This window comes from Schistocerca gregaria, chromosome 2, assembly GCF_023897955.1.
Source record: "Schistocerca gregaria isolate iqSchGreg1 chromosome 2, iqSchGreg1.2, whole genome shotgun sequence".
Lineage (NCBI taxonomy): Eukaryota > Metazoa > Arthropoda > Insecta > Orthoptera > Acrididae > Schistocerca > Schistocerca gregaria.
This window is the reverse complement of record NC_064921.1, coordinates 715493178-715516451: the sequence shown is the minus strand read 5'-3', so window position 1 is coordinate 715516451 and position 23274 is coordinate 715493178. Positions and strand designations below refer to the sequence as shown.

Sequence of the window (23274 nt, the reverse complement as noted above, 5' to 3'; positions counted from 1 at the left end):
GCTCTGCAGATAGACCAGACTGCAGTGCGGAATTTTCGGCTAGTGGTGGCTCGGGGTTAAGAGAAGTCGGGAGCTGTGAGCAAAACTACATCGGGAAACCGAAACAGACGACTCATAACGAAAAGATTGCGGAATGTACTGCAAAAGCAAACGTTGGAGAAGACGAACTCTGAAGCCGTCGCTGCTTTAACAATCATTCCGTGCAGCAACGATAATCTGGGAAGAGCGAAGGGTGGGTACCGCTCGACCACACAACAAAATTTTATATAATGTTCTACTTGTTCTAAATTTGCGTTTCCAGATCATCAGTAAAATACTGTGTGATTTACACCTGGCTTGCTTCTTCGAAAAGCGATATTAAGAAATACATCGACTGCAACGTCATTAGGGGTCGCGGGTCCGGGCGCCGGCGCGCCAGCGGCGGCCTGTCGGGGCTGCTGGTGCCTCCATGTAGAGCTACTGCTACCGCTGGGCCCGGGCTCCTTGCCGCTAACGAAGTGATTGCTTTTGGTGACATCATTTGCAATAGCGACTGCGCGAATTGACGGTAGCTCTTACGGAAAGCAAGAGTAGCTGATGCTACCGAGGACTCGGCCGCGTTCATTGCCGACGACTTCTTGGGCTCTTATTCATGGTGGCATTCAGACAGGCAAGGGTGCTGTCGATTGTTAGGTACGAATGCGAAATTCCTGCATTGTGCGTTTCCGCAAAGTGATTTTTACGCCAAAGTTGCGATCGTCCTCAAGTTGTGTCACATGTGGAGCTCACAGCGTAGCAGTTTCCGTGGTGTAGCGGTTATCACGTCTGCCAACACGCAGAACGTCACCGGTTCGATTCCGGGCGGAAACACATTTTTGTCGCACTCAACAAGACACTTGCTACAATCTCTACGGTGAACATTTAAATCAATTTCAAACGTCCAACCACCAGGCTGCAGATGGCTCAAATGATACATGAAACTCTTTCAGAAGCGGCTACTTGGTTTTTGTGCTTACCTGGAGGGCTGGAAATGCGCGGAACAGCCGCCGGCATGCCAGTAGTCGCCACACGTTTGCACGAAACGCAAGGGCTCGTCCGGGATTTGAATCCGGGACCTCCTGCACCCGAAGCAGGGATCATTCCCCGAGACCAACGAGCCTTCTCGATGCACATGAGTAACGCCTCCGTTCTTGGTGTCACCGTGCAGAGCTACTGCTCACCCAGCGTTCTCCCTGGCTGTTGCGGTTTGATTGTTTTTATCGTTGTCTTTTACTATAGCAACTTCTAGAATCGGACGGAGCTCGTAGCCGATGCCCTTGCTTACGCAGGAAAAATCTGTTGGAACTACGGTTTTCCAGGTAGTACAACGGCAAAACCGTCGTTTCCGTGGTGTAGCGGTTATCACGTCTGCTTTACACGCTGAAGGTCCCCGGTTCGACCCCGGGCGGAAGCACGACTTTTTTTAAACCCGTTTTCGGATTCCATTTCCGAGATAACGTCACGTCTGCGTATGCAGGGATAATAAATGTCGTATGCTACACCGATACCGCGTTATTTTACTGTCAAATGCTCTTACTCCCATAGTGCACCGGTATTCAGTAACTCAGAACGCTCGTAGCTCCATTCTGGCCTGCAAAATTTAGTATCCATTTCTTCAAGACTACTTCAAGTTCGCTTCATACTGGCTTTCCTGAGCTCTTTGCACTCGCCTTGTCACAACTCTGTTGAAGTGTGAACGTAACTAATAGTGAGAAACTCTTAACTACGCTCAGTCTTGTATCCCACGCTTTGGTTGACGTTGTCGCTAATCAGATGAAGGTAGACTGCTCCACGATTGAGCTTCGTCTCCAATCACGGTGCACACGTTCTGCAAAGACAACCTTTGTTTTCCGTAGCATGCAAGATTACTGTCGGCTCTTCTACAGAAATCGGCCTATGTCATTTACTGGTATCAGATTCTTGCCATATCAAACGTCCCTTCATGACCGTAGGGCCACACACAGCGTGCTGCGGCACGCATCTCTTCTTCATTGCAGAGCTACAAACGTGGGTGAGCTACACCTACTCTTCAGCACGGTCAAAACGGTAGGGCTCGTCCGGGATTTGAACCCGGGACCTCCTGCACCCAAAGCAGGAATCATACCCCTAGACCAACGAGCCACCTGCTGCTAGCAGTTAAGGTAATCCCAAGCAGTCCACCTCCGAGGAACACAAACTTTCATGTAAATCAGGAAGAAAAGCGCTTTCTGAAGGCAGCGCCCACCACTGATGGCAAGAATATTAAAGGCAATGAATGTAGAGTGAATAATTTCATCGCGCTCTGCAGATGAACAGACGGTGGTGTTTCACTTTCGTCATGTGGTTTCTCAGTGTCAAGGGAAGGCCAATGCACTAAACAAAAGAACACCGGGAATCCGAAACACCAACTCATAACGAAAAGATAGCGGAATATACTGCAAGCAAAACTTCCAAACACGACTCCTGAAGGCGTCGGTGCCTTAAGAATTATTCCGTGCAGCAATGATCATCTACGAAGAGCCAACTGTATGTGTCGCTCCACCACGCAACTTTTTTTGATATCGTTTTACCTAAATTTCCATTACCTGTTCTTTACAAGAATACCGTGTGGCTTTCAACTGGTCTGCTTTGTCCAGCAGCGATAGTAGTAAGTAAACCGACCACAGTATCATTAGAAGTAGGTCAGACACAAAAATCGGAGTTGCTCTGTAGCTCATGTTATTCTGCTTTCAAATGCAATTGTATGGCTGGGAGTAGTGGCGTACTCCTGTAATGCAGGCGTCCGGGAGGCCGTTGCTGTGGGAGACATCTGGGAACAACTACAGATACGGCCGTTTCATTAGCTCAGGAACGACCGCGATGCTCTTATCGAGCTCTGCAGATAGACCAGACTGCAGTGCGGAATTTTCGGCTAGTGGTGGCTCGGGGTTAAGAGAAGTCGGGAGCTGTGTGCAAAACTACATCGGGAAACCGAAACAGACGACTCATAACGAAAAGATTGCGGAATGTACTGCAAAAGCAAACGTTGGAGAAGACGAACTCTGAAGCCGTCGCTGCTTTAACAATCATTCCGTGCAGCAACGATAATCTGGGAAGAGCGAAGGGTGGGTACCGCTCGACCACACAACAAAATTTTATATAATGTTCTACTTGTTCTAAATTTGCGTTTCCAGATCATCAGTAAAATACTGTGTGATTTACACCTGGCTTGCTTCTTCGAAAAGCGATATTAAGAATTACATCGACTGCAACGTCATTAGGGGTCGCGGGTCCGGGCGCCGGCGCGCCAGAGGCGGCCTGTCGGGGCTGCTGGTGCCTCCATGTAGAGCTACTGCTACCGCTGGGCCCGGGCTCCTTGCCGCTAACGAAGTGATTGCTTTTGGTGACATCATTTGCAATAGCGACTGCGCGAATTGACAGTAGCTCGTACGGAAAGCAAGAGTAGCTGATGCTACCGAGGACTCGGCCGCGTTCATTGCCGACGACTTCTTGGGCTCTTATTCATGGTGGCATTCAGACAGGCAAGGGTGCTGTCGATTGTTAGGTACGAATGCGAAATTCCTGCATTGTGCGTTTCCGCAAAGTGATTTTTACGCCAAAGTTGCGATCGTCCTCAAGTTGTGTCACATGTGGAGCTCACAGCGTAGCAGTTTCCGTGGTGTAGCGGTTATCACGTCTGCCAACACGCAGAACGTCACCGGTTCGATTCCGGGCGGAAACACATTTTTGTCGCACTCAACAAGACACTTGCTACAATCTCTACGGTGAACATTTAAATCAATTTCAAACGTCCAACCACCAGGCTGCAGATGGCTCAAATGATACATGAAACTCTTTCAGAAGCGGCTACTTGGTTTTTGTGCTTACCTGGAGGGCTGGAAATGCGCGGAACAGCCGCCGGCATGCCAGTAGTCGCCACACGTTTGCACGAAACGCAAGGGCTCGTCCGGGATTTGAACCCGGGACCTCCTGCACCCGAAGCAGGGATCATTCCCCGAGACCAACGAGCCTTCTCGATGCACATGAGTAACGCCTCCGTTCTTGGTGTCACCGTGCAGAGCTACTGCTTACCCAGCGTTCTCCCTGGCTGTTGCGGTTTGATTGTTTTTATCGTTGTCTTTTACTATAGCAACTTCTAGAATCGGACGGAGCTCGTAGCCGATGCCCTTGCTTACGCAGGAAAAATCTGTTGGAACTACGGTTTTCCAGGTAGTACAACGGCAAAACCGTCGTTTCCGTGGTGTAGCGGTTATCACGTCTGCTTTACACGCTGAAGGTCCCCGGTTCGATCCCGGGCGGAAGCACGACTTTTTTTAAACCCGTTTTCGGATTCCATTTCCGAGATAACGTCACGTCTGCGTATGCAGGGATAATAAATGTCATATGCTACACCGATATCGCGTTATTTTACTGTCAAATGCTCTTACTCCCATAGTGCACCGGTATTCAGTAACTCAGAACGCTCGTAGCTCCATTCTGGCCTGCAAAATTTAGTATCCATTTCTTCAAGACTACTTCAAGTTCGCTTCATACTGGCTTTCCTGAGCTCTTTGCACTCGCCTTGTCACAACTCTGTTGAAGTGTGAACGTAACTAATAGTGAGAAACTCTTAACTACGCTCAGTCTTGTATCCCACGCTTTGGTTGACGTTGTCGCTAATCAGATGAAGGTAGACTGCTCCACGATTGAGCTTCGTCTCCAATCACGGTGCACACGTTCTGCAAAGACAACCTTTGTTTTCCGTAGCATGCAAGATTACTGTCGGCTCTTCTACAGAAATCGACCTATGTAATTTACTGGTATCAGATTCTTGCCATATCAAACGTCCCTTCATGACCGTAGGGCCACACACAGCGTGCTGCGGCACGCATCTCTTCTTCATTGCAGAGCTACAAACGTGGGTGAGCTACACCTACTCTTCAGCACGGTCAAAACGGTAGGGCTCGTCCGGGATTTGAACCCGGGACCTCCTGCACCCAAAGCAGGAATCATACCCCTAGACCAACGAGCCACCTGCTGCTAGCAGTGAAGGTAATCCCAAGCAGTCCACCTCCGAGGAACACAAACTTTCATGTAAATCAGGAAGAAAAGCGCTTTCTGAAGGCAGCGCCCACCACTGATGGCAAGAATATTAAAGGCAATGAATGTAGAGTGAATAATTTCATCGCGCTCTGCAGATGAACAGACGGTGGTGTTTCACTTTCGTCATGTGGTTTCTCAGTGTAAAGGGAAGGCAAATGCACTAAACAAAAGAACACCGGGAATCCGAAACACCAACTCATAACGAAAAGATAGCGGAATATACTGCAAGCAAAACTTCCAAACACGACTCCTGAAGGCGTCGGTGCCTTAAGAATTATTCCGTGCAGCAATGATCATCTACGAAGAGCCAACTGTATGTGTCGCTCCACCACGCAACTTTTTTTGATATCGTTTTACCTAAATTTCCATTACCTGTTCTTTACAAGAATACCGTGTGGCTTTCAACTGGTCTGCTTCGTCCAGCAGCGATAGTAGTAAGTAAACCGACCACAGTATCATTAGAAGTAGGTCAGACACAAAAGTCGGAGTTGCTCTGTAGCTCATGTTATTCTGCTTTCAAATGCAATTGTATGGCTGGGAGTAGGGCGTACTCCTGTAATGCAGGCGTCCGGGAGGCCGTTGCTGTGGGAGACATCTGGGAACAACTACAGATACGGCCGTTTCATTAGCTCAGGAACGACCGCGATGCTCTTATCGAGCTCTGCAGATAGACCAGACTGCAGTGCGGAATTTTCGGCTAGTGGTGGCTCGGGGTTAAGAGAAGTCGGGAGCTGTGAGCAAAACTACATCGGGAAACCGAAACAGACGACTCATAACGAAAAGATTGCGGAATGTACTGCAAAAGCAAACGTTGGAGAAGACGAACTCTGAAGCCGTCGCTGCTTTAACAATCATTCCGTGCAGCAACGATAATCTGGGAAGAGCGAAGGGTGGGTACCGCTCGACCACACAACAAAATTTTATATAATGTTCTACTTGTTCTAAATTTGCGTTTCCAGATCATCAGTAAAATACTGTGTGATTTACACCTGGCTTGCTTCTTCGAAAAGCGATATTAAGAAATACATCGACTGCAACGTCATTAGGGGTCGCGGGTCCGGGCGCCGGCGCGCCAGCGGCGGCCTGTCGGGGCTGCTGGTGTCTCCATGTAGAAGCTACCGCTGGGCCCGGGCTCCTTGCCGCTAACGAAGTGATTGCTTTTGGTGACATCATTTGCAATAGCGACTGCGCGAATTGACGGTAGCTCTTACGGAAAGCAAGAGTAGCTGATGCTACCGAGGACTCGGCCGCGTTCATTGCCGACGACTTCTTGGGCTCTTATTCATGGTGGCATTCAGACAGGCAAGGGTGCTGTCGATTGTTAGGTACGAATGCGAAATTCCTGCATTGTGCGTTTCCGCAAAGTGATTTTTACGCCAAAGTTGCGATCGTCCTCAAGTTGTGTCACATGTGGAGCTCACAGCGTAGCAGTTTCCGTGGTGTAGCGGTTATCACGTCTGCCAACACGCAGAACGTCACCGGTTCGATTCCGGGCGGAAACACATTTTTGTCGCACTCAACAAGACACTTGCTACAATCTCTACGGTGAACATTTAAATCAATTTCAAACGTCCAACCACCAGGCTGCAGATGGCTCAAATGATACATGAAACTCTTTCAGAAGCGGCTACTTGGTTTTTGTGCTTACCTGGAGGGCTGGAAATGCGCGGAACAGCCGCCGGCATGCCAGTAGTCGCCACACGTTTGCACGAAACGCAAGGGCTCGTCCGGGATTTGAACCCGGGACCTCCTGCACCCGAAGCAGGGATCATTCCCCGAGACCAACGAGCCTTCTCGATGCACATGAGTAACGCCTCCGTTCTTGGTGTCACCGTGCAGAGCTACTGCTCACCCAGCGTTCTCCCTGGCTGTTGCGGTTTGATTGTTTTTATCGTTGTCTTTTACTATAACAACCTCTAGAATCGGACGGAGCTCGTAGCCGATGCCCTTGCTTACGCAGGAAAAATCTGTTGGAACTACGGTTTTCCAGGTAGTACAACGGCAAAACCGTCGTTTCCGTGGTGTAGCGGTTATCACGTCTGCTTTACACGCTGAAGGTCCCCGGTTCGATCCCGGGCGGAAGCACGACTTTTTTTAAACCCGTTTTCGGATTCCATTTCCGAGATAACGTCACGTCTGCGTATGCAGGGATAATAAATGTCGTATGCTACACCGATATCGCGTTATTTTACTGTCAAATGCTCTTGCTCCCATAGTGCACCGGTATTCAGTAACTCAGAACGCTCGTAGCTCCATTCTGGCCTGCAAAATTTAGTATCCATTTCTTCAAGACTACTTCAAGTTCGCTTCATACTGGCTTTCCTGAGCTCTTTGCACTCGCCTTGTCACAACTCTGTTGAAGTGTGAACGTAACTAATAGTGAGAAACTCTTAACTACGCTCAGTCTTGTATCCCACGCTTTGGTTGACGTTGTCGCTAATCAGATGAAGGTAGACTGCTCCACGATTGAGCTTCGTCTCCAATCACGGTGCACACGTTCTGCAAAGACAACCTTTGTTTTCCGTAGCATGCAAGATTACTGTCGGCTCTTCTACAGAAATCGACCTATGTAATTTACTGGTATCAGATTCTTGCCATATCAAACGTCCCTTCATGACCGTAGGGCCACACACAGCGTGCTGCGGCACGCATCTCTTCTTCATTGCAGAGCTACAAACGTGGGTGAGCTACACCTACTCTTCAGCACGGTCAAAACGGTAGGACTCGTCCGGGATTGGAACCCGGGACCTCCTGCACCCAAAGCAGGAATCATACCCCTAGACCAACGAACCACCTGCTGCTAGCAGTGAAGGTAATCCCAAGCAGTCCACCTCCGAGGAACACAAACTTTCATGTAAATCAGGAAGAAAAGCGCTTTCTGAAGGCAGCGCCCACCACTGATGGCAAGAATATTAAAGGCAATGAATGTAGAGTGAATAATTTCATCGCGCTCTGCAGATGAACAGACGGTGGTGTTTCACTTTCGTCATGTGGTTTCTCAGTGTAAAGGGAAGGCAAATGCATTAAACAAAAGGACACCGGGAATCCGAAACACCAACTCATAACGAAAAGATAGCGGAATATACTGCAAGCAAAACTTCCAAACACGACTCCTGAAGGCGTCGGTGCCTTAAGAATTATTCCGTGCAGCAATGATCATCTACGAAGAGCCAACTGTATGTGTCGCTCCACCACGCAACTTTTTTTGATATCGTTTTACCTAAATTTCCATTACCTGTTCTTTACAAGAATACCGTGTGGCTTTCAACTGGTCTGCTTCGTCCAGCAGCGATAGTAGTAAGTAACCCGACCACAGTATCATTAGAAGTAGGTCAGACACAAAAGTCGGAGTTGCTCTGTAGCTCATGTTATTCTGCTTTCAAATGCAATTGTATGGCTGGGAGTAGGGCGTACTCCTGTAATGCAGGCGTCCGGGAGGCCGTTGCTGTGGGAGACATCTGGGAACAACTACAGATACGGCCGTTTCATTAGCTCAGGAACGACCGCGATGCTCTTATCGAGCTCTGCAGATAGACCAGACTGCAGTGCGGAATTTTCGGCTAGTGGTGGCTCGGGGTTAAGAGAAGTCGGGAGCTGTGAGCAAAACTACATCGGGAAACCGAAACAGACGACTCATAACGAAAAGATTGCGGAATGTACTGCAAAAGCAAACGTTGGAGAAGACGAACTCTGAAGCCGTCGCTGCTTTAACAATCATTCCGTGCAGCAACGATAATCTGGGAAGAGCGAAGGGTGGGTACCGCTCGACCACACAACAAAATTTTATATAATGTTCCACTTGTTCTAAATTTGCGTTTCCAGATCATCAGTAAAATACTGTGTGATTTACACCTGGCTTGCTTCTTCGAAAAGCGATATTAAGAAATACATCGACTGCAACGTCATTAGGGGTCGCGGGTCCGGGCGCCGGCGCGCCAGCGGCGGCCTGTCGGGGCTGCTGGTGCCTCCATGTAGAAGCTACCGCTGGGCCCGGGCTCCTTGCCGCTAACGAAGTGATTGCTTTTGGTGACATCATTTGCAATAGCGACTGCGCGAATTGACAGTAGCTCGTACGGAAAGCAAGAGTAGCTGATGCTACCGAGGACTCGGCCGCGTTCATTGCCGACGACTTCTTGGGCTCTTATTCATGGTGGCATTCAGACAGGCAAGGGTGCTGTCGATTGTTAGGTACGAATGCGAAATTCCTGCATTGTGCGTTTCCGCAAAGTGATTTTTACGCCAAAGTTGCGATCGTCCTCAAGTTGTGTCACATGTGGAGCTCACAGCGTAGCAGTTTCCGTGGTGTAGCGGTTATCACGTCTGCCAACACGCAGAACGTCACCGGTTCGATTCCGGGCGGAAACACATTTTTGTCGCACTCAACAAGACACTTGCTACAATCTCTACGGTGAACATTTAAATCCATTTCAAACGTCCAACCACCAGGCTGCAGATGGCTCAAATGATACATGAAACTCTTTCAGAAGCGGCTACTTGGTTTTTGTGCTTACCTGGAGGGCTGGAAATGCGCGGAACAGCCGCCGGCATGCCAGTAGTAGCCACACGTTTGCACGAAACGCAAGGGCTCGTCCGGGATTTGAACCCGGGACCTCCTGCACCCGAAGCAGGGATCATTCCCCGAGACCAACGAGCCTTCTCGATGCACATGAGTAACGCCTCCGTTCCTGGTGTCACCGTGCAGAGCTACTGCTCACCCAGCGTTCTCCCTGGCTGTTGCGGTTTGATTGTTTTTATCGTTGTCTTTTACTATAACAACCTCTAGAATCGGACGGAGCTCGTAGCCGATGCCCTTGCTTACGCAGGAAAAATCTGTTGGAACTACGGTTTTCCAGGTAGTACAACGGCAAAACCGTCGTTTCCGTGGTGTAGCGGTTATCACGTCTGCTTTACACGCTGAAGGTCCCCGGTTCGATCCCGGGCGGAAGCACGACTTTTTTTAAACCCGTTTTCGGATTCCATTTCCGAGATAACGTCACGTCTGCGTATGCAGGGATAATAAATGTCGTATGCTACACCGATATCGCGTTATTTTACTGTCAAATGCTCTTGCTCCCATAGTGCACCGGTATTCAGTAACTCAGAACGCTCGTAGCTCCATTCTGGCCTGCAAAATTTAGTATCCATTTCTTCAAGACTACTTCAAGTTCGCTTCATACTGGCTTTCCTGAGCTCTTTGCACTCGCCTTGTCACAACTCTGTTGAAGTGTGAACGTAACTAATAGTGAGAAACTCTTAACTACGCTCAGTCTTGTATCCCACGCTTTGGTTGACGTTGTCGCTAATCAGATGAAGGTAGACTGCTCCACGATTGAGCTTCGTCTCCAATCACGGTGCACACGTTCTGCAAAGACAACCTTTGTTTTCCGTTGCATGCAAGATTACTGTCGGCTCTTCTACAGAAATCGACCTATGTAATTTACTGGTATCAGATTCTTGCCATATCAAACGTCCCTTCATGACCGTAGGGCCACACACAGCGTGCTGCGGCACGCATCTCTTCTTCATTGCAGAGCTACAAACGTGGGTGAGCTACACCTACTCTTCAGCACGGTCAAAACGGTAGGACTCGTCCGGGATTGGAACCCGGGACCTCCTGCACCCAAAGCAGGAATCATACCCCTAGACCAACGAGCCACCTGCTGCTGGCAGTGAAGGTAATCCCAAGCAGTCCACCTCCGAGGAACACAAACTTTCATGTAAATCAGGAAGAAAAGCGCTTTCTGAAGGCAGCGCCCACCACTGATGGCAAGAATATTAAAGGCAATGAATGTAGAGTGAATAATTTCATCGCGCTCTGCAGATGAACAGACGGTGGTGTTTCACTTTCGTCATGTGGTTTCTCAGTGTAAAGGGAAGGCAAATGCACTAAACAAAAGAACACCGGGAATCCGAAACACCAACTCATAACGAAAAGATAGCGGAATATACTGCAAGCAAAACTTCCAAACACGACTCCTGAAGGCGTCGGTGCCTTAAGAATTATTCCGTGCAGCAATGATCATCTACGAAGAGCCAACTGTATGTGTCGCTCCACCACGCAACTTTTTTTGATATCGTTTTACCTAAATTTCCATTACCTGTTCTTTACAAGAATACCGTGTGGCTTTCAACTGGTCTGCTTCGTCCAGCAGCGATAGTAGTAAGTAAACCGACCACAGTATCATTAGAAGTAGGTCAGACACAAAAGTCGGAGTTGCTCTGTAGCTCATGTTATTCTGCTTTCAAATGCAATTGTATGGCTGGGAGTAGGGCGTACTCCTGTAATGCAGGCGTCCGGGAGGCCGTTGCTGTGGGAGACATCTGGGAACAACTACAGATACGGCCGTTTCATTAGCTCAGGAACGACCGCGATGCTCTTATCGAGCTCTGCAGATAGACCAGACTGCAGTGCGGAATTTTCGGCTAGTGGTGGCTCGGGGTTAAGAGAAGTCGGGAGCTGTGAGCAAAACTACATCGGGAAACCGAAACAGACGACTCATAACGAAAAGATTGCGGAATGTACTGCAAAAGCAAACGTTGGAGAAGACGAACTCTGAAGCCGTCGCTGCTTTAACAATCATTCCGTGCAGCAACGATAATCTGGGAAGAGCGAAGGGTGGGTACCGCTCGACCACACAACAAAATTTTATATAATGTTCTACTTGTTCTAAATTTGCGTTTCCAGATCATCAGTAAAATACTGTGTGATTTACACCTGGCTTGCTTCTTCGAAAAGCGATATTAAGAAATACATCGACTGCAACGTCATTAGGGGTCGCGGGTCCGGGCGCCGGCGCGCCAGCGGCGGCCTGTCGGGGCTGCTGGTGCCTCCATGTAGAGCTACTGCTACCGCTGGGCCCGGGCTCCTTGCCGCTAACGAAGTGATTGCTTTTGGTGACATCATTTGCAATAGCGACTGCGCGAATTGACGGTAGCTCTTACGGAAAGCAAGAGTAGCTGATGCTACCGAGGACTCGGCCGCGTTCATTGCCGACGACTTCTTGGGCTCTTATTCATGGTGGCATTCAGACAGGCAAGGGTGCTGTCGATTGTTAGGTACGAATGCGAAATTCCTGCATTGTGCGTTTCCGCAAAGTGATTTTTACGCCAAAGTTGCGATCGTCCTCAAGTTGTGTCACATGTGGAGCTCACAGCGTAGCAGTTTCCGTGGTGTAGCGGTTATCACGTCTGCCAACACGCAGAACGTCACCGGTTCGATTCCGGGCGGAAACACATTTTTGTCGCACTCAACAAGACACTTGCTACAATCTCTACGGTGAACATTTAAATCAATTTCAAACGTCCAACCACCAGGCTGCAGATGGCTCAAATGATACATGAAACTCTTTCAGAAGCGGCTACTTGGTTTTTGTGCTTACCTGGAGGGCTGGAAATGCGCGGAACAGGCGCCGGCATGCCAGTAGTCGCCACACGTTTGCACGAAACGCAAGGGCTCGTCCGGGATTTGAACCCGGGACCTCCTGCACCCGAAGCAGGGATCATTCCCCGAGACCAACGAGCCTTCTCGATGCACATGAGTAACGCCTCCGTTCTTGGTGTCACCGTGCAGAGCTACTGCTCACCCAGCGTTCTCCCTGGCTGTTGCGGTTTGATTGTTTTTATCGTTGTCTTTTACTATAACAACTTCTAGAATCGGACGGAGCTCGTAGCCGATGCCCTTGCTTACGCAGGAAAAATCTGTTGGAACTACGGTTTTCCAGGTAGTACAACGGCAAAACCGTCGTTTCCGTGGTGTAGCGGTTATCACGTCTGCTTTACACGCTGAAGGTCCCCGGTTCGATCCCGGGCGGAAGCACGACTTTTTTTAAACCCGTTTTCGGATTCCATTTCCGAGATAACGTCACGTCTGCGTATGCAGGGATAATAAATGTCGTATGCTACACCGATATCGCGTTATTTTACTGTCAAATGCTCTTGCTCCCATAGTGCACCGGTATTCAGTAACTCAGAACGCTCGTAGCTCCATTCTGGCCTGCAAAATTTAGTATCCATTTCTTCAAGACTACTTCAAGTTCGCTTCATACTGGCTTTCCTGAGCTCTTTGCACTCGCCTTGTCACAACTCTGTTGAAGTGTGAACGTAACTAATAGTGAGAAACTCTTAACTACGCTCAGTCTTGTATCCCACGCTTTGGTTGACGTTGTCGCTAATCAGATGAAGGTAGACTGCTCCACGATTGAGCTTCGTCTCCAATCACGGTGCACACGTTCTGCAAAGACAACCTTTGTTTTCCGTTGCATGCAAGATTACTGTCGGCTCTTCTACAGAAATCGACCTATGTAATTTACTGGTATCAGATTCTTGCCATATCAAACGTCCCTTCATGACCGTAGGGCCACACACAGCGTGCTGCGGCACGCATCTCTTCTTCATTGCAGAGCTACAAACGTGGGTGAGCTACACCTACTCTTCAGCACGGTCAAAACGGTAGGGCTCGTCCGGGATTTGAACCCGGGACCTCCTGCACCCAAAGCAGGAATCATACCCCTTTTTTTTTTTTTTTTTTTTTTTTTTTTTTCTACACGTCTGCCTAACACGCAGAAGGTCCCCGGTTCGATCCCGGGCGGAAACACTTTTTCATCATTAAAAACAAGACATAGTAACATGCATCTGCTTCCATCTGTACCCAAAAACCTTCGTAATCGCCTTCACACGTCGGATCAGAGTGTCAATTGCTCACATCAAATATGAAATTCATTTGATACTGCCGCCGAGCATTTTGCGTCGACTCAGCCACACACATGCGATCAGTTTGCACAAAACGCTAGGGCTCGTCCGGGATTTGAACCCGGGACCTCCTGCACCCTAAGCAGGAATCATACCTTTTTTTTTTTTCTTTTTTTTATCAACTTTTTTTTGCCTTATCCATTTTTTTTGTTTTTTGTTTTTTTTTAGTTTTTTTTTTTTTTGTTCGTTGTAATTTGTATATTCGTTTGTTTTCTATCCATCTTTTTTGCTCGTTTCTACTGTCTGTTTTGCGCTTTTGTTTCATGCAAAATACACCTAATTTAATATGTCGTAGAAATAACTGCTCCTGGGAAGGACATATTCTTGATCTCATACGTTGCTTTATTCAGAATCACAATGAGACAAATTTAAGTCTTTGCAGTGAGTATAACCTTGACTATAGTACAGGAAAAACGAATTGTTATAACAGATATTCATGTTATCCACGTCCTACTTCATCTCAAGGACGATGTGAAGAAAATTTTGAAATGTTGACTGATACCGGTGCCCATATTGGTTGGTTGTGCGCCAGTGTTGGTGTGAGAGATATACTTGAAAATCTAAGACATTAGGCGCACTGCCGGACAGAATATAGTGGATAAAATGTCCCATAAGCCATAGGTAGCTGTTATGTTTGGCTGCAGGGAAGAGTCGGTAGTCCGGGCGCAGAATGTCGTGGATCTGAATCGCATGAGGCGCAGTCCGGTTGAGCACAGCGAGTTTTTTGCGCGTCCAATTCCAGATGTGCACTTGATCCTTGCAGACAAACAGATGTGCAATAGTCTCAACCATGTGGCACAAGTCGCAGTAGGGACTGGGTGCAAGATTAATCCTGTGCCGCTTTTCTTTCGTCGGAATAGTGTCAGCGACCACGTCATACCATTTGGAGCGGACATCTGTCGGAAGCGTTGGATTATGGATGTTAGCCCAAACGAGGGACCAATTGCAAGCCGGATACTTCTTTTCCAAGGGCCCAGGCAGTGACGGCCGAAGTAAGTGGCGGTACAGTTTTACCGTCGGCTTCTTGAAAAGCTCGTCGTCGAGATAGCTACTTTCAAGGTAATACAGTGCTATATGCTGAAAGTGCGGGCCGACGTGGCCAATGTCCACAGGCGGAGATATATTGCGGGGGCGGGACAGTTGATAGAGCCGCTTCGTGACGGTGTCCTCGCTGGCGGTGAGTATCTGCCATGAGCGTTTCAGATACAGGGCTAGGGCATGAATGCCGGGGTTTTTCAAGCCAAGGCCTCCCATATCGCATGGCAGTGCTGTCGTGGTGAAGGAAACCTTAAAAATATTGAGCTTCCAGACGTACCAGGCGGCCGCCGCTAGGAGTGATCTTGCTACTGTGGGTGGCATAGGTAGGACGGCGGCAACAAATTGTAATTTGGAGAGGGCATAAGAGTTGACGAAAAAGGCTCGCTGCAGACGATCGAGGTGTCGCATGTTCTGGTCGCGCAGGAGTGCTTTTATCGCCTGAATTTTGGGTATCCAATTTTTGTGAGACATGTCCAGAGGCCGGGCCGTAACGTAGAGACCAAGGTGTTTTCTAGTCTGTACACAGGGCAGCCAAGCTTCGCCTGTGATAGGTCGTTCTTGACCAAGCGTTAAGGCGGCGGATTTATTGACGTTTAACATGGCACCACTATCTCTTTGGAATTCCTCAAGAATGCGTTTCGCTGCGGTGACATCGCGAACGTCGTTAAGAAGCACGCTGACATCGTCTGCGTAAGCTTGGACCACAGACTTGATACCATAAAACTGGAATCCAGGGAGGCTATGATGTAGATGGCGCAACAAGGGTTCCATGAGGATCGCATAGAGCGTCGTTGAAAGTGGACAGCCTTGCTTGATACCCCGTGAGAGCTGGACGTACTCCGTCAATGTATTATTGATCAGGAAGCGTGTACGGGTACCACTGATACAGTTGTTGATGAGGTGGATAAAATTAAGACTGAAGCCCATTGATTCCATCACGCCGCTGAGATAGTGATAGTCAGCTCGATCGTAAGCCTTATCGAAGTCAAGAAATGCTATGGCCATAGGAGTACGGGTGGCCCAGGTGAGGGAGACGAGATCCCGATATAGCGCCAAAATGGTGGACAGCGACCGACCACGGATCGCACTCATTTGGTATGGTCCCAGAAGATAGGGTAACAGCTGCCGTAATCGGGCATTGAGGGCGCGCGTCAGAAGCTTAAAGTCGGCATTGAGCAGAGTAATGGGCCGCAGATCTTTGGTGGTGGTCGGCGTCGGCGTCTTAGGTATTAAAACAGTTAACCCTTCTGTGAAGGCTGGGGGTAGAGCAATCCCACGTAGTACTTCATTGTACATCTCTGTGAGTTCGTCCCCTAATATAGGCCAATATTTGACGTAAAACTCGACAGAGAGCCCGTCCGTGCCCGGAGATTTATTTCGTGGCGCAGCAAGCAGGGCATCCTTCAGTTCTTCTTTGGTAAAGGGAGCAAGCAGGTCCCGATTGAGGTCGTCGGTAATGCAGTACGGCGGGGGTCCAGAATGATACCATTCTCGCACTTTCTCATGTGGTACACCAGCACAGGTGTAAAGTGCAGCAAAGTGGTTGGTAACATGGTTTTTGATGTCTCGCTGTAGGGTATAACAAGCACCGTCTGCATCCTGCAACTTATGAATAAGTTTCCTACGCGCTGCACGTAACTGTTGGACGATATGATGGACTGACGTCTGCTGTTGCGGCAAGTTTGTGGAGTCACGTGCTCGAATCTGGTGGCCGACGGCGGTGCAGCCCGTCAAGGATGTAATCTTGGCTTGGAGTCTGCGTACGTGCGTGATGTTATTAGGCACCTGATGATAATCCCGGTACAATTCTCGCAGGGCACAGAAATAGAATTCAGTGATTTCCTTCTCACCGCGAGCGCGAATCCGGGCGTGGTGCTTGATGCAAGTAATGAGTTTCCCCTTTGCATGAAGCGTCCACCAATCAATCCACGTGGAATACGTGGGCCTGCTTGATGTTACGGAGTGCCAAACTGACCGGATCTCACGCTCTAAAGTGGCGTCTTGTAAGAGGCGACAGTTGAGTTGCCATCGTCCGAAGCCTCTATAAACTTTCTGCGGTGAGTGATTAAAGACGATGTGGTAAGCGATATGGTCACTGAAATTAACGGGCCAATATTCGCAAGTTCCCACGTCGGCTAAAAGACCGCGTTGCACATATATGCGATCTAACCTGCTGGAAGATGTCTGCGTAAAGTGAGTAAAGGCAACTTCATCTGGGTGTAAGGTCGCCCACGTGTCGACTGACTGCAATTCTGTAACCAGTGTTAGCAGTTCCTGGCTGAAGTTAAAGTTCGGCGTTTGATCGGTGCGGCGCAATACGCAGTTAAAGTCACCACCCATAATAATACGCAGACGCAAGTCGGTGATTAGATTCGCTATCTCTCCCGTGTAAAACTCCCTCCTCGCCGCTCGCGCGTTGGAACCGGAAGGGGCGTACACATTAAGAAGGAGTACATCATGGAACTGTGCGGCAATGCCTCGTCCGGTAGGTAACATGGACAAACAAGAACATTCAATGCCTTCCCGATACAGAATGATCGTACCTGCCTCCGTCCCTATATTGACAATGGCGTCATAACCGGGTACGTCGGCTAGGAGTGGAGTCAGTGCTTCCTGTACGAACAGAATGTCTATATCAGCGGCCCGTAAATAATGTCGAAGGCTGTGGATTTTTGCTTGAGAGACAATGCGGTTAACATTTATGGTAGAAATCTTATAGGATTGTCGTGAACAGAGCAATGTGGGATGAGTGGTCATCTGCAGATGAAAACAGGTACGATTTTTATCCCTTCATCAGTCGTCCGCTTCGGAGGTCGTATAAGTCTAGACGTCGCCGTCCGTGGACGCTGCATTGCGCCGAGACGTAAGCAGCGTATCACCAGTTGCCATCGGTTCTTCACGCTCGGGATTGCCAGTCATATCTTCAATATCATCCGCCCAATTATCGACAGACACAGCCGTCGTCGCGCCTGCTGCAGCAGTTCCGGAACCGCATTGCGGGCCGTCGCCCTGCACATCTGCAACTTGGGCCGTCCGCGGTGGTGCACTAATATGTGCCCTCCCCGTGTCAAGGTTGGATACATCATCGTCAATATTCATGGGTGAGGCCAACGACGGAAGATAATCTTCGGTCCCCGAAGTGTCATCGCAGATCATGCGGCCCGCGTGTTTGGCCTTTTCACGCAAGGGAGGTGCCGATTGAGCTGCCGCCGGACGAGCGATCCGACGTTTCTTGTGCTTTTTCGGGGAGGACCCACTGACAGAGGCTTCCGCATTCTTTAAAGGAAGAGGAAGAGCCTCTGTCTCTTGCTGGCTGTCAGTGGCGGTAGTGGCCGCCTCCACAACGTCAACCCTGGCTTCCTCACGTGAGTCGTCACGGGGCACCGCGGCTAGTAAGCCAGCGACCGGCAAAGCTTCCTGAGCGGTAGAGATTTCCATAGGTACATCTCCGTCATTCGTAACATCTGCCACACTAAGTCCGACTTCCGCAGCCGACGCAGTGGGTGTATTTGCACGGACCGCCGCTACATAAGTAGTCGGTAATATTGTCGGTTGCGGGGGAGGGCCCAGTTCACCCGCAGGCAGCTGCGTTACACGTCGTTGGATGCACTGTGCCCGGACGTGTCCCGTGGAATTACAGCCTGAACATGTACGAGGCTGTCCCTCATATATGATTATCGCCCTATATCCACAAATCGTTAGGTAGGACGGAATATGCCGTTGCAATTCGATCTTAATTTGCCGCACACCGTTCAAAACAGGGTACTTATGGAACGAGGCCCACTTTTCGGCAATGTTACTGATAATTTTGCCGTAGGACTTAATAGAAGCATTAATTTGTTCGGCCGAGATTTCAAAAGGCAACTCGAAAATCCTGACGGTACGAATACCAAGACCAGCGTGGACAACAGTCACCTCACCAACATTCCCGTCACTGTGTCGAAATTTATAGGTACCGCCACATGAATCTATGATTTTGTCGCACAATTCTGGGTCACGCATTTTGATATAAACTGTGCTACTGACAATAGACAAATGGATACCAATGATATCGGTGGGAGGCAATTTTACGTCTTCATCGAGAAATCGTTCGACTTCGTAATATTTCGGTCGAGAAAAACTTCCATCAAACATAAACTTCAAAGTATCTTTCCGCTCTGGGTGATCCATGTTAGGTTCTATTCGTTACAAACAAGATGTTTGCGCGCCGCAACGGCCCTCGACTCACCACGTGCCGCACCGCAGGCCGCAGCTGAGCATGTAAACAACGCTCCAGGCACGTCCGACCTGCACGACGGCCGCGCCTCGACGTTTTTTTTCTGGAGGCGCTGGGTAACGATCCCAGTACCCCTCGCACGCTAAGCGAGCGCTCTACCATCTGAGCTACGCCCACCCCCCCTACACCGGGAATCCGAAACACCAACTCATAACGAAAAGATAGCGGAATATACTGCAAGCAAAACTTCCAAACACGACTCCTGAAGGCGTCGGTGCCTTAAGAATTATTCCGTGCAGCAATGATCATCTACGAAGAGCCAACTGTATGTGTCGCTCCACCACGCAACTTTTTTTGATGTCGTTTTACCTAAATTTCCATTACCTGTTCTTTACAAGAATACCGTGTGGCTTTCAACTGGTCTGCTTCGCCCAGCAGCGATAGTAGTAACTAAACCGACCACAGTATCATTAAAAGTAGGTCAGACACAAAAGTCGGAGTTGCTCTGTAGCTCATGTTATTCTGCTTTCAAATGCAATTGTATGGCTGGGAGTAGGGCGTACTCCTGTAATGCAGGCGTCCGGGAGGCCGTTGCTGTGGGAGACATCTGGGAACAACTACATATACGGCCTTTTCATTAGCTCAGAAACGACCGCGATGCTCTTATCGAGCTCTGCAGATAGACCACACTGCAGTGCGGAATTTTCGGCTAGTGGTGGCTCGGGGTTAAGAGAAGTCGGGAGCTGTGAGCAAAACTACATCGGGAAACCGAAACAGACGACTCATAACGAAAAGATTGCGGAATGTACTGCAAAAGCAAACGTTGGAGAAGACGAACTCTGAAGCCGTCGCTGCTTTAACAATCATTCCGTGCAGCAACGATAATCTGGGAAGAGCGAAGGGTGGGTACCGCTCGACCACACAACAAAATTTTATATAATGTTCTACTTGTTCTAAATTTGCGTTTCCAGATCATCAGTAAAATACTGTGTGATTTACACCTGGCTTGCTTCTTCGAAAAGCGATATTAAGAAATACATCGACTGCAACGTCATTAGGGGTCGCGGGTCCGGGCGCCGGCGCGCCAGCGGCGGTCTGTCGGGGCTGCTGGTGCCTCCATGTAGAGCTACTGCTACCGCTGGGCCCGGGCTCCTTGCCGCTAACGAAGTGATTGCTTTTGGTGACATCATTTGCAATAGCGACTGCGCGAATTGACGGTAGCTCTTACGGAAAGCAAGAGTAGCTGATGCTACCGAGGACTCGGCCGCGTTCATTGCCGACGACTTCTTGGGCTCTTATTCATGGTGGCATTCAGACAGGCAAGGGTGCTGTCGATTGTTAGGTACGAATGCGAAATTCCTGCATTGTGCGTTTCCGCAAAGTGATTTTTACGCCAAAGTTGCGATCGTCCTCAAGTTGTGTCACATGTGGAGCTCACAGCGTAGCAGTTTCCGTGGTGTAGCGGTTATCACGTCTGCCAACACGCAGAACGTCACCGGTTCGATTCCGGGCGGAAACACATTTTTGTCGCACTCAACAAGACACTTGCTACAATCTCTACGGTGAACATTTAAATCCATTTCAAACGTCCAACCACCAGGATGCAGATGGCTCAAATGATACATGAAACTCTTTCAGAAGCGGCTACTTGGTTTTTGTGCTTACCTGGAGGGCTGGAAATGCGCGGAACAGCCGCCGGCATGCCAGTAGTCGCCACACGTTTGCACGAAACGCAAGGGCTCGTCCGGGATTTGAACCCGGGACCTCCTGCACCCGAAGCAGGGATCATTCCCCGAGACCAACGAGCCTTCTCGATGCACATGAGTAACGCCTCCGTTCTTGGTATCACCGTGCAGAGCTACTGCTCACCCAGCGTTCTCCCTGGCTGTTGCGGTTTGATTGTTGTTATCGTTGTCTTTTACTATAGCAACTTCTAGAATCGGACGGAGCTCGTAGCCGATGCCCTTGCTTACGCAGGAAAAATCTGTTGGAACTACGGTTTTCCAGGTAGTACAACGGCAAAACCGTCGTTTCCGTGGTGTAGCGGTTATCACGTCTGCTTTACACGCAGAAGGTCCCCGGTTCGATCCCGGGCGGAAGCACGACTTTTTTTAAACCCGTTTTCGGATTCCATTTCCGAGATAACGTCACGTCTGCGTATGCAGGGATAATAAATGTCGTATGCTACACCGATATCGCGTTATTTTACTGTCAAATGCTCTTGCTCCCATAGTGCACCGGTATTCAGTAACTCAGAACGCTCGTAGCTCCATTCTGGCCTGCAAAATTTAGTATCCATTTCTTCAAGACTACTTCAAGTTCGCTTCATACTGGCTTTCCTGAGCTCTTTGCACTCGCCTTGTCACAACTCTGTTGAAGTGTGAACGTAACTAATAGTGAGAAACTCCTAACTACGCTCAGTCTTGTATCCCACGCTTTGGTTGACGTTGTCGCTAATCAGATGAAGGTAGACTGCTCCACGATTGAGCTTCGTCTCCAATCACGGTGCACACGTTCTGCAAAGACAACCTTTGTTTTCCGTAGCATGCAAGATTACTGTCGGCTCTTCTACAGAAATCGACCTATGTAATTTACTGGTATCAGATTCTTGCCATATCAAACGTCCCTTCATGACCGTAGGGCCACACACAGCGTGCTGCGGCACGCATCTCTTCTTCATTGCAGAGCTACAAACGTGGGTGAGCTACACCTACTCTTCAGCACGGTCAAAACGGTAGGGCTCGTCCGGGATTTGAACCCGGGACCTCCTGCACCCAAAGCAGGAATCATACCCCTAGACCAACGAGCCACCTGCTGCTAGCAGTGAAGGTAATCCCAAGCAGTCCACCTCCGAGGAACACAAACTTTCATGTAAATCAGGAAGAAAAGCGCTTTCTGAAGGCAGCGCCCACCACTGATGGCAAGAATATTAAAGGCAATGAATGTAGAGTGAATAATTTCATCGCGCTCTGCAGATGAACAGACGGTGGTGTTTCACTTTCGTCATGTGGTTTCTCAGTGTCAAGGGAAGGCAAATGCACTAAACAAAAGAACACCGGGAATCCGAAACACCAACTCATAACGAAAAGATAGCGGAATATACTGCAAGCAAAACTTCCAAACACGACTCCTGAAGGCGTCGGTGCCTTAAGAATTATTCCGTGCAGCAATGATCATCTACGAAGAGCCAACTGTATGTGTCGCTCCACCACGCAACTTTTTTTGATATCGTTTTACCTAAATTTCCATTACCTGTTCTTTACAAGAATACCGTGTGGCTTTCAACTGTTCTGCTTCGCCCAGCAGCGATAGTAGTAACTAAACCGACCACAGTATCATTAAAAGTAGGTCAGACACAAAAGTCGGAGTTGCTCTGTAGCTCATGTTATTCTGCTTTCAAATGGAATTGTATGGCTGGGAGTAGGGGCGTACTCCTGTAATGCAGGCGTCCGGGAGGCCGTTGCTGTGGGAGACATCTGGGAACAACTACAGATACGGCCTTTTCATTAGCTCAGAAACGACCGCGATGCTCTTATCGAGCTCTGCAGATAGACCAGACTGCAGTGCGGAATTTTCGGCTAGTGGTGGCTCGGGGTTAAGAGAAGTCGGGAGCTGTGAGCAAAACTACATCGGGAAACCGAAACAGACGACTCATAACGAAAAGATTGCGGAATGTACTGCAAAAGCAAACGTTGGAGAAGACGAACTCTGAAGCCGTCGCTGCTTTAACAATCATTCCGTGCAGCAACGATAATCTGGGAAGAGCGAAGGGTGGGTACCGCTCGACCACACAACAAAATTTTATATAATGTTCTACTTGTTCTAAATTTGCGTTTCCAGATCATCAGTAAAATACTGTGTGATTTACACCTGGCTTGCTTCTTCGAAAAGCGATATTAAGAAATACATCGACTGCAACGTCATTAGGGGTCGCGGGTCCGGGCGCCGGCGCGCCAGCGGCGGCCTGTCTAACGAAGTGATTGCTTTTGGTGACATCATTTGCAATAGCGACTGCGCGAATTGACGGTAGCTCGTACGGAAAGCAAGAGTAGCTGATGCTACCGAGGACTCGGCCGCGTTCATTGCCGACGACTTCTTGGGCTCTTATTCATGGTGGCATTCAGACAGGCAAGGGTGCTGTCGATTGTTAGGTACGAATGCGAAATTCCTGCATTGTGCGTTTCCGCAAAGTG

At 49.1% G+C, this 23274-nt stretch overlaps 11 non-coding genes across 11 annotated transcripts; 6 read left to right on the top strand and 5 right to left on the bottom strand.

The window, feature by feature from the left end:
- Nucleotides 1-1359: 1359 nt before the first annotated feature.
- Nucleotides 1360-1432, top strand: Trnav-uac (transfer RNA valine (anticodon UAC)). The gene has a single exon. It is a non-coding gene; the product is annotated as a tRNA-Val (tRNA).
- Nucleotides 1433-2067: 635 nt separating this feature from the next.
- Trnap-ugg (transfer RNA proline (anticodon UGG)) lies at nt 2068-2139 on the bottom strand. Its single transcript has one exon. It is a non-coding gene; the product is annotated as a tRNA-Pro (tRNA).
- A 2089-nt stretch (nt 2140-4228) lies between these two features.
- Nucleotides 4229-4301, top strand: Trnav-uac (transfer RNA valine (anticodon UAC)). The gene has a single exon. It is a non-coding gene; the product is annotated as a tRNA-Val (tRNA).
- A 635-nt stretch (nt 4302-4936) lies between these two features.
- Trnap-ugg (transfer RNA proline (anticodon UGG)) lies at nt 4937-5008 on the bottom strand. Its single transcript has one exon. It is a non-coding gene; the product is annotated as a tRNA-Pro (tRNA).
- Nucleotides 5009-7091: 2083 nt separating this feature from the next.
- Trnav-uac (transfer RNA valine (anticodon UAC)) lies at nt 7092-7164 on the top strand. The gene has a single exon. It is a non-coding gene; the product is annotated as a tRNA-Val (tRNA).
- A 635-nt stretch (nt 7165-7799) lies between these two features.
- Trnap-ugg (transfer RNA proline (anticodon UGG)) lies at nt 7800-7871 on the bottom strand. The gene has a single exon. It is a non-coding gene; the product is annotated as a tRNA-Pro (tRNA).
- Nucleotides 7872-9954: 2083 nt separating this feature from the next.
- Trnav-uac (transfer RNA valine (anticodon UAC)) lies at nt 9955-10027 on the top strand. Its single transcript has one exon. It is a non-coding gene; the product is annotated as a tRNA-Val (tRNA).
- A 635-nt stretch (nt 10028-10662) lies between these two features.
- Trnap-ugg (transfer RNA proline (anticodon UGG)) lies at nt 10663-10734 on the bottom strand. The gene has a single exon. It is a non-coding gene; the product is annotated as a tRNA-Pro (tRNA).
- Nucleotides 10735-12822: 2088 nt separating this feature from the next.
- On the top strand, nt 12823-12895 carry Trnav-uac (transfer RNA valine (anticodon UAC)). Its single transcript has one exon. It is a non-coding gene; the product is annotated as a tRNA-Val (tRNA).
- Nucleotides 12896-21110: 8215 nt separating this feature from the next.
- On the top strand, nt 21111-21183 carry Trnav-uac (transfer RNA valine (anticodon UAC)). Its single transcript has one exon. It is a non-coding gene; the product is annotated as a tRNA-Val (tRNA).
- Nucleotides 21184-21818: 635 nt separating this feature from the next.
- On the bottom strand, nt 21819-21890 carry Trnap-ugg (transfer RNA proline (anticodon UGG)). The gene has a single exon. It is a non-coding gene; the product is annotated as a tRNA-Pro (tRNA).
- Between the last annotated feature and the right edge of the window lie 1384 nt (nt 21891-23274).